This window comes from Limulus polyphemus, unplaced genomic scaffold (assembly GCF_000517525.1).
Source record: "Limulus polyphemus unplaced genomic scaffold, Limulus_polyphemus-2.1.2 Scaffold5069, whole genome shotgun sequence".
In the NCBI taxonomy this organism is placed as follows: domain Eukaryota; kingdom Metazoa; phylum Arthropoda; class Merostomata; order Xiphosura; family Limulidae; genus Limulus; species Limulus polyphemus.
The window spans coordinates 47437-55919 of record NW_013670679.1 but is presented as its reverse complement, the minus strand read 5'-3'; positions in this window follow the sequence as shown (position 1 = coordinate 55919).

Genomic DNA, 8483 nt, shown 5'->3' with positions numbered 1-8483 from the left:
GGGGTCCACATATTATATTGTTTTTATTCCGTTAACTACTGTGGGGATCCACATATTATATTGTTTTTATTCCGTTAACTACTGTGGGGTCCACATATTATATTGTTTTTAATCCGTTAACTACTGTGGGGGTCCACATATTATATTGTTTTTATTCCGTTAACTACTGTGGGGGTCCACATATTATATTGTTTTTATTCCATTAACTACTGTGGGGTCCACATATTATATTGTTTTTATTCCATTAACTGCTGTGGGGTCCACATATTATATTGTTTTTATTCCGTTAACTACTGTTCCACCTCTGATATCTCCAGGGTTCCTCAAGTCGAGCTATGGACTTAAAGATGAAACAAGATTTCCATCAGGCCATTGGCTTCCAGTATTCTCTACCGAAATCTAAACAGGCTGATGGTCACAGACGAGTCAAGTCACAAGGGAACATTGAAGCCTTGACTGTTACCCCAGTCTGACATTTCAACCAATTAGATAACAAGATGGTTAGCAAAATATGTTGTTATGTAAACGAACAGCACAATTCTGGAACTAGATACAAATCTATTTCATTGCCATGGTAATGGTGGTGTTACGGAGAACATGAATGAATAGTAACAACTGTTGATAGGTGTTATTACAAAGCAGTCATGCCAGACTTTACAAACAACAACTGTGTAAAATCTTGTATGTATTCTGCCAATGAGGTGTCCAGAACTATGTTTGTAATGTTTTAAATAGACTTATATAATATCTACCACACATGGTATTATGAAAGACAGAAAGATCAAAATGCTATTTTAAAAGAGTATTCATTATCCCAACTATTCAGAAGAGATTGGACAACCTGGATATATTGAGTAACTAAATAACATGGTGACAGAATAATTCCAAATCAAGTCCAATCAAAATGTAATGTTCATAAATAATATTGTAATAGCAACAGCCTTAAAAAGTCAATTATATTCATACAGTCAGTAATTACTGTTAGCTATGATGTACAATGTGTTAGACAGTTGGTGTAGACTGTTAGATGTGTTGTACAGTGTGTTAGACAGTTGGTGTAGTCTGTTAGATGTGTTGTACAGTGTGTTAGATAGTTGGTGTAGACTGTTAGCTGTGCTACCCAGGGTGTTAGACAGTTGGTGTAGGCTGTTAGTTGTATTGTACAGTGTGTTAGACAGTTGATGTAAACTGTTAGCTGTGCTACACAAGGTGTAGTCTGTTAGCTGTGTTGTACAGTATGTTAGACAGTTGGTGTAGTCTGTTAGATGTGTTGTACAGTGTGTTAGATAGTTGGTGTAGGCTGTTAGTTGTGTTGTACAGTGTGTTAGACAGTTGATGTAAACTGTTAGCTGTGTTGTACAGCATGTTAGACAGTTGGTGTAGACTGTTAGCTGTGTTGTACAGCATGTTAGACAGTTGATGTAAACTGTTAGCTGTGTTGTACAGTGTGTTAGACAGTTGATGTAAACTGTTAGCTGTGTTGTACAGCATGTTAGACAGTTGGTGTAGACTGTTAGCTGTGTTGTACAGCATGTTAGACAGTTGGTGTAGACTGTTAGCTGTGTTGTACAGCATGTTAGACAGTTGATGTAAACTGTTAGCTGTGTTGTACAGTGTGTTAGACAGTTGATGTAAACTGTTAGCTGTGCTACACAAGGTGTTAGACAGTTGATGTAAACTGTTAGCTGTGTTGTACAGTATGTTAGATAGTTAGTGTAGACTGTTAGCTGTGTTGTACAGCATGTTAGACAGTTGATGTAAACTGTTAGCTGTGTTGTACAGTGTGTTAGACAGTTGGATGTAAACTGTTAGCTGTGCTACACAAGGTGTTAGACAGTTGGTGTAGGCTGTTAGTTGTGTTGTACAGCATGTTAGACAGTTGGTGTAGACTGTTAGCTGTGTTGTACAGCATGTTAGACAGTTGATGTAAACTGTTAGCTGTGTTGTACAGTGTGTTGTGTTAGACAGTTGGTGTAGACTGTTAGCTGTGTTGTACAGTGTGTTAGACAGTTGATGTAAACTGTTAGCTGTGCTACACAAGGTGTTAGACAGTTGGTGTAGGCTGTTAGTTGTGTTGTACAGTGTGTTAGACAGTTAGTGTAGACTGTTAGCTGTGTTGTACAGTGTATTAGACAGTTGATGTAAACTGTTAGCTGTGCTACACAAGGTGTTAGACAGTTAGATGTGTTGTACAGCATGTTAGATGGTGTAGACTGTTAGCTGTACTACACAGGGTGTTAGACAGTTGGTGTAGGTTGTAGCTGTACTACACAGGGTGTTAGACAGTTGGTGTAGGTTGTAGCTGTACTACACAGGGTGTTAGACAGTTGGTGTAGGTTGTAGCAGTACTACACAGGGTGTTAGACAGTTGGTGTGGGCTGTAGCTGTCCTACACAGGGTGTTAGACAGTTGGTGTACGCTGTAGCTGTCCTACACAGGGTGTTAGACAGTTGGTGTGGGCTGTAGCTGTACTACACAGGGTGTTATTGTAGGCTGTAGCTGTCCTACACAGGGTGTCAGTGTAGGCTGTAGCTGTCCTACACAGGGTGTTAGACAGTTGGTGTGGGCTGTAGCTGTCCTACACAGGGTGTTAGTGTAGGCTGTAGCTGTCCTACACAGGGTGTTAGACAGTTGGTGTAGGCTGTAGCTGTCCTACACAGGGTGTTAGACAGTTGGTGTAGGCTGTAGCTGTCCTACACAGGGTGTTAGACAGTTGGTGTAGGCTGTAGCTGTCCTACACAGGGTGTTAGACAGTTAGTGTAGGCTGTAGCTGTCCTACACAGGGTGTTAGACAGCTGGTGTGGGCTGTTGCTGTCCTACACAGGGTGTTAGTGTAGGCTGTAGCTGTCCTACACAGGGTGTTAGTGTAGGCTGTAGCTGTCCTTCAAGATTTATTATAGCATGATGTGGGTAAATAGTTCAGTAGAAACAAGGACTTAACTAATGCTCAAGGTTGTTTAATTTGACTGTGATAAAATGTATCTTATTTAATGCGCCTACAAACTTTGTACTGAACGTGAGTGAGAAGCTGACATTGTCGTTGTTAACTACTCCATACTTAACTCAAGAAAGGAGAATTGAAGATAATATTGAGGTCTAATGATAGAAAGGACGTGTACTGAAACTTGCTAAAGCTGTGAACTGCAGGGAAGTAGAACGTACCTGACTTAAACTAATTATATTGGGATGTGTTGTAAGCTTTGCCCTTTATATCCTGAAGTAATTTTTCTCGCACTCTTGTCTTAAATGTTAATAAGACTAATAATAAAAGTTATAATCTTAAAGAAATTAAATTTTTTATCATATTTTGAGTGATGAAATTCAAAATAAAACGTTTAAGTCAGTCTGTGTATCTTCACTATTTTCTGTTCGTATGTGTGTGTGTCGTCATTTGTGCCTTCACAGGACCAACATTTTTCGTACACTTTCCCTCTTTATGTCTGTATCTTTGAAGTTTGTTTCAAACATATGGCATTTGAAGTATACTGGACAATTTTGTAAGGAACTTGGTACTGAGCGACAGTCCTCTTCAGCTTTGGATATAGTGTGGTTGACATAATGATAACCGTTCGTCTTTAATTTTTCTCACAAGTTTTTATAATTAAAGGTGAGTTATATTTCGTAAAACTTCAGTAATAAACTACTCCATGGACTTTTGTTTCATCAATTTAAAGCATAAGGTGCTCTTGTGTTTCTGTTAGAAAAAAATAAATAAATTTCCGTTTAAGTTTCGCAATCGGAAGTCTTCAATATTCAACTTGTTTCACAGTAAAGTTAAGCCTATTTTGTAAAATGTTGGATAAAAACGCCAATAAAACATTGTTTATTGCCATTCTTTTATATCGAAATAAAAAGATATTTGAATATCTACCTCATAAAATCGACGGTTTAACAGTTATACGATATCTGACTTAACTTACAGTTGATTTCTCATTAAGTTAAATACGTTCTGATAAAGATCAATATTGTTGAACTTAATAAACTAATGTTAATATTACATCAAGTTAATCAGTTGACGTCTGTTCTGTGAAAAGTACATTGTCTTGTTCCAATTAATAAACTACGGCTGATAATTCATTAAATTAAACGGTTTAATTATATTCTGTGAATGGAAAAAAATCGTAGGTTTGTTCAGTAGAAAACCAGAAGCTAGTGGGAGTAATTATCAAAACTGCACTTGTAAATTTTAATTTTATTAATGAACGTATGTATATTTGTCTGCGTTTCGCAAAATGTAATTTTTGGAATGATAATATATATTTATCCTTATAAATCAGGTTTGAAATAGTTTATAAAATAGGTTGAATTATAGCATTATTCACGTGCAGTTTTTCTGCTTCAAGTATGTTATTAAAAGGAATGATGCCATATTAAAGCTTTCATGTTACAGTTTTTCCTTATATTAACAAGAGATGGCGCTGTGTATGACTACAGTCATTTATGTTCTAAAATGATTAGTTTGAGGCCTATACAGTATGTTGTCGATGTATTTTAGGAAATCTTAAATGTTTTAGTTATGAATAACACGTTTTGTTTGCATAATTGAAAACATATAATAAAGAAATCACGCTGTTTATAAGGGAAAATTCCACGTTCGTAGTTAGTGGTATACGTGTGAAGTGTTGTCTTGCGACGCCCTCTAGGGGTAACAAATAACTTGTAAAATATGAATTATCAAAGTATTGTATAAATGTGATTTCATAAAACCAATTTTCTTGTGTATTATATATTGTTTCCATCGTCAGTTGATTATAGTTCGCGTTTTGTAAATAATCATAGTATCCAATTAGCTGTTTATGCCAGATGTCGCCCATTTGTGAAAGTTAATCATATAGTTGCCCAAATGTTTTTAAATATGGTACGAAAAAAATAAAACACTTAGAATTTTAATCTTTTCTTGTGATTTGTTTACCTGGAAGCTAAAAATTTGTCTTCATAATAAATAAATATGAACAACGTTCACTGTTTCATCTTCAATCTTACTTGCAGTTATTACAGAACTTGGAAATAAATAAGTTTTTCTTCTATCTCACAGAGCCTAGAGAGTAGCTTTACTATCGACATCAAGGACAAATGAATATGACCTTATGACACTGGCGTGGGGCCTTTTACTGAGTTCAGAAGTGAGCGGACAAACATTTTTCATCATATTACGTGTTCATGAGGTTCAGATTTTTAGCCAAATAAGCTGAGAAATAGGCTTAGGTATATTTTTACAGATCTAGCTAGACGATAAAAAAAATCTGTAAACGTGTCTTGATTTGAAAAAAATTCTGATTTATGTAAGAAGATTTCAAATATGCTAGAAACTTCATATAGATTTTTTCGTTTTTTTTATTCTGTAGAATCAACATATATGATTCTATAATACTCCGCTGCTTTAATAGTTTACATGACCTTGTTTGAGCTAACAAATAAACGTTACATCGAAATAAGTTCTAGAACAATCTTCAATAGGATAAGCAGTGGCACAGCGGTACGTCTGCGGACTTACAGCGCTAGAATCCGGGTTTCGATACCCGCGGCGGGCAGAACATAGATGATCCATTGTGTAGCTTTGTGCTTAATTACAAACAAACAATCAATAGGATAAATAGTTTACAGCATGGACAAAGTTTCATGTCTTTTTTAGTTCTGTTTCAGTCGCACTCGTAAAATCTAAAAAAAAAAAACGTTAAATTAAAAATAAAACCATATTACTTCAAAGGCCTAATATTTGTAATAATAATCACAAGACTATATTTTTCTTAGTTTGTTCATTACAAATATCAAATCATTGGTGTGTAAAAATAATATTTCTGGCAGTCTTTTGTTTTCAATCACAGCCTAGGAGTCTTTTGTCACATACTAGAACGTGATCCTGGGCTAGACAATGAGAAAATCAAAATTTATCAAGTTATTTATATCACAAATATAAGGCCTTTTACTATACATCAACTATCGGCTTTCAACTTCCCTTTTTGTATTTACATATAAAACTCAAAATATCTCTGTCTGTTTTGTTTGTTTGTTCCTCTGCGTTTCACTGCGCAGGTCACACTGCCCTCACGTGAGGGTGCACAAAACGACAATTTTTGATATACGTGTGTATCGTCTGCTACCGAACCGGTAATTTTATCGTTAACACATACACATTACATGAATAAATTCTACCAGACTTAACATTTTTGGGTAAGTTTGAGATAACATTTAAGTTAGAATATAGCATTATAGACTTATTTATTTATAGATTATTAATTACACATCTACTAATACATCATATATTTAACGTCACACACAAAAGAAATGTATGCAGAGTTAGAATACGGTGTGTGAAAAAACAAACAGTAGGCCTAGCGTATTAAAATAAGAATTATGCCGTCTGCCATAAAATAGAACGTAAAAAGAGTAAGGCTTAAATTATAATACTTATTGTGTAAAATGAGATTAAAGTCAAGTTTGCAAATGTATTTTCTTCGGGCTGTTCCATGCCTGGAAGTGTTTTCTTTTTCTTTTGATACATTGAACATTATTGTACAACATTGCATGTTGTTTGTAGTATATTTCATACATCAATGTGAATACATTATCACATTCATAAAAAATATATTAAATTTATATTAAACCAAATTGAACATAATATTACACACATGTTTACTTTTTAAATTGTAATTCTTGAGAAGGGAATAAAGCTAGGCATATCCTGTTCGTCAGAACTATAAGATAACCTAAATATTCTCCATAAGGGCCTATTTATCCTTGCCAGTGAAGGAAAAACAAAAATTATCGTTCATAAGGAAGCCATGATGTAAAACAGGTGCGTAGTTTATTTTCAGAAATAAAACCTGCGGTTTTTGTTTTGTTTTTTTAATAAATTCACAAAATATGTTTTACCCACTGAAATATGGAACAGGGAAACAGAGAAAGTAGGGTGTGTATTTTGAAAACTCGGGCAACGCCGGGTAACCCTGTTAGTTTTCAATAAAGTGCAAAATAATTACATAACTTTACTAACAAACAGCAGAGGGCGATACTGCTGATTTCATCCTTCTAGATATTTTACTTTCTGACAACTCATCTGAATCTGATTACGATTAGTGAATAACTCGGATAATACGTGAACTATTTCTTTCTCGACGAACTGTTGAACTTTGAGTCTGCATTTTCATGAACAATAGCTAAATATTGAATACAACTGGCTGCAAGTTATTTAAATGATGAAATCAACACTTTGTAAGGTTCCACTCTTGTTTAATGGTAAGTTTAAAGTTTTATAATGTTTGAATTTAAAATAATTAGTATTGCACATTTAGTGATTTATATTTCTGGTCATAGTTAGTATTTTCTTATGAAGGTCTAATTGCATTGAAAGTAGTGTTTAATAAGGCGTAGCTTTTAATTTTTAAGTTATATAAAAATGAGGTGTAGCTTTTATACAAACACAATATTGAACTTTTAGTGTTCAGGGTATTTTTCATCATTATTTTACAAATAGTATCCCAACCACCCTTGTAAAACAATAAGCTGCGTCCATTATTGTTGCCCAGATAACGTTAATAACAATAATAACCTCAAAGCACAACTTGGTGTAGCGTAAACCAATAATTTCAATTGTTAGAATCAATGTTTATAGTGGTTACGATGTAGCTTTCAAACCTATTTTATTCAAAAGACACTATGTAAGTACAAGTTGTAATTGTTTAAAATTAAAATCAGAAGAGACAAATTAAACTATTATGGTTATATACGGTCAATTCTACCCCACGCGGTGGAAACGTGGACTTTGTTTCCCGAAGCAAAACGAGACTTGGAAGTTTTGAAACTTGCAAAGACAAATGGTGACTAGACCTGGGCGATTAGTGGTTTTTGTAAATCGATCGGTACATGCCCCCTATAATGTATGCAAGCAACAACTATAAGAAGAAGAAGAAAAAAAGGGGGGGGGAGGGGTTGCTTTGATTTCATATGAAACACCTCTTTTGAAAGCCGTTATTTGCGTGAATTGCGACAAACATAATTTATGTCTCAAAATATTTTACAAGTTTTATGGACCTTTCCTACTTCGACCAAATTAATAAATATATTATGTTTGATTTTCAGATATGCAGTAATCCCACATTTATCTTCAGTAAGTCAAATAAATTGATCATTAAATAATGAATACGTTTTACTATAACTGACAAGGGATAATAATGTTTTTATTTAAAACATATTATTATTGTAATTACAAATAATTAAGTAGCTAATTAGACGCTATGCCTGTTTATGTACGTTGTTTGAATAGAACAAACGTCAAAATAACACCCGAAAAACATTCGAGTCAACAGAATATTGTTACGACAGCGGAAGTCACGTGACACTGGTAACACCTGATGAGGTTCCAGAAGGATCATGACTTTTCTTGGCAATTCTAGTCTGTTCTAGGCGCCCTCTTTTTTAGTATATAAGCCCGGCAAATAAAGCGGAGAGATAATGGCAGATAGATAAATATAGAGACAGATAAG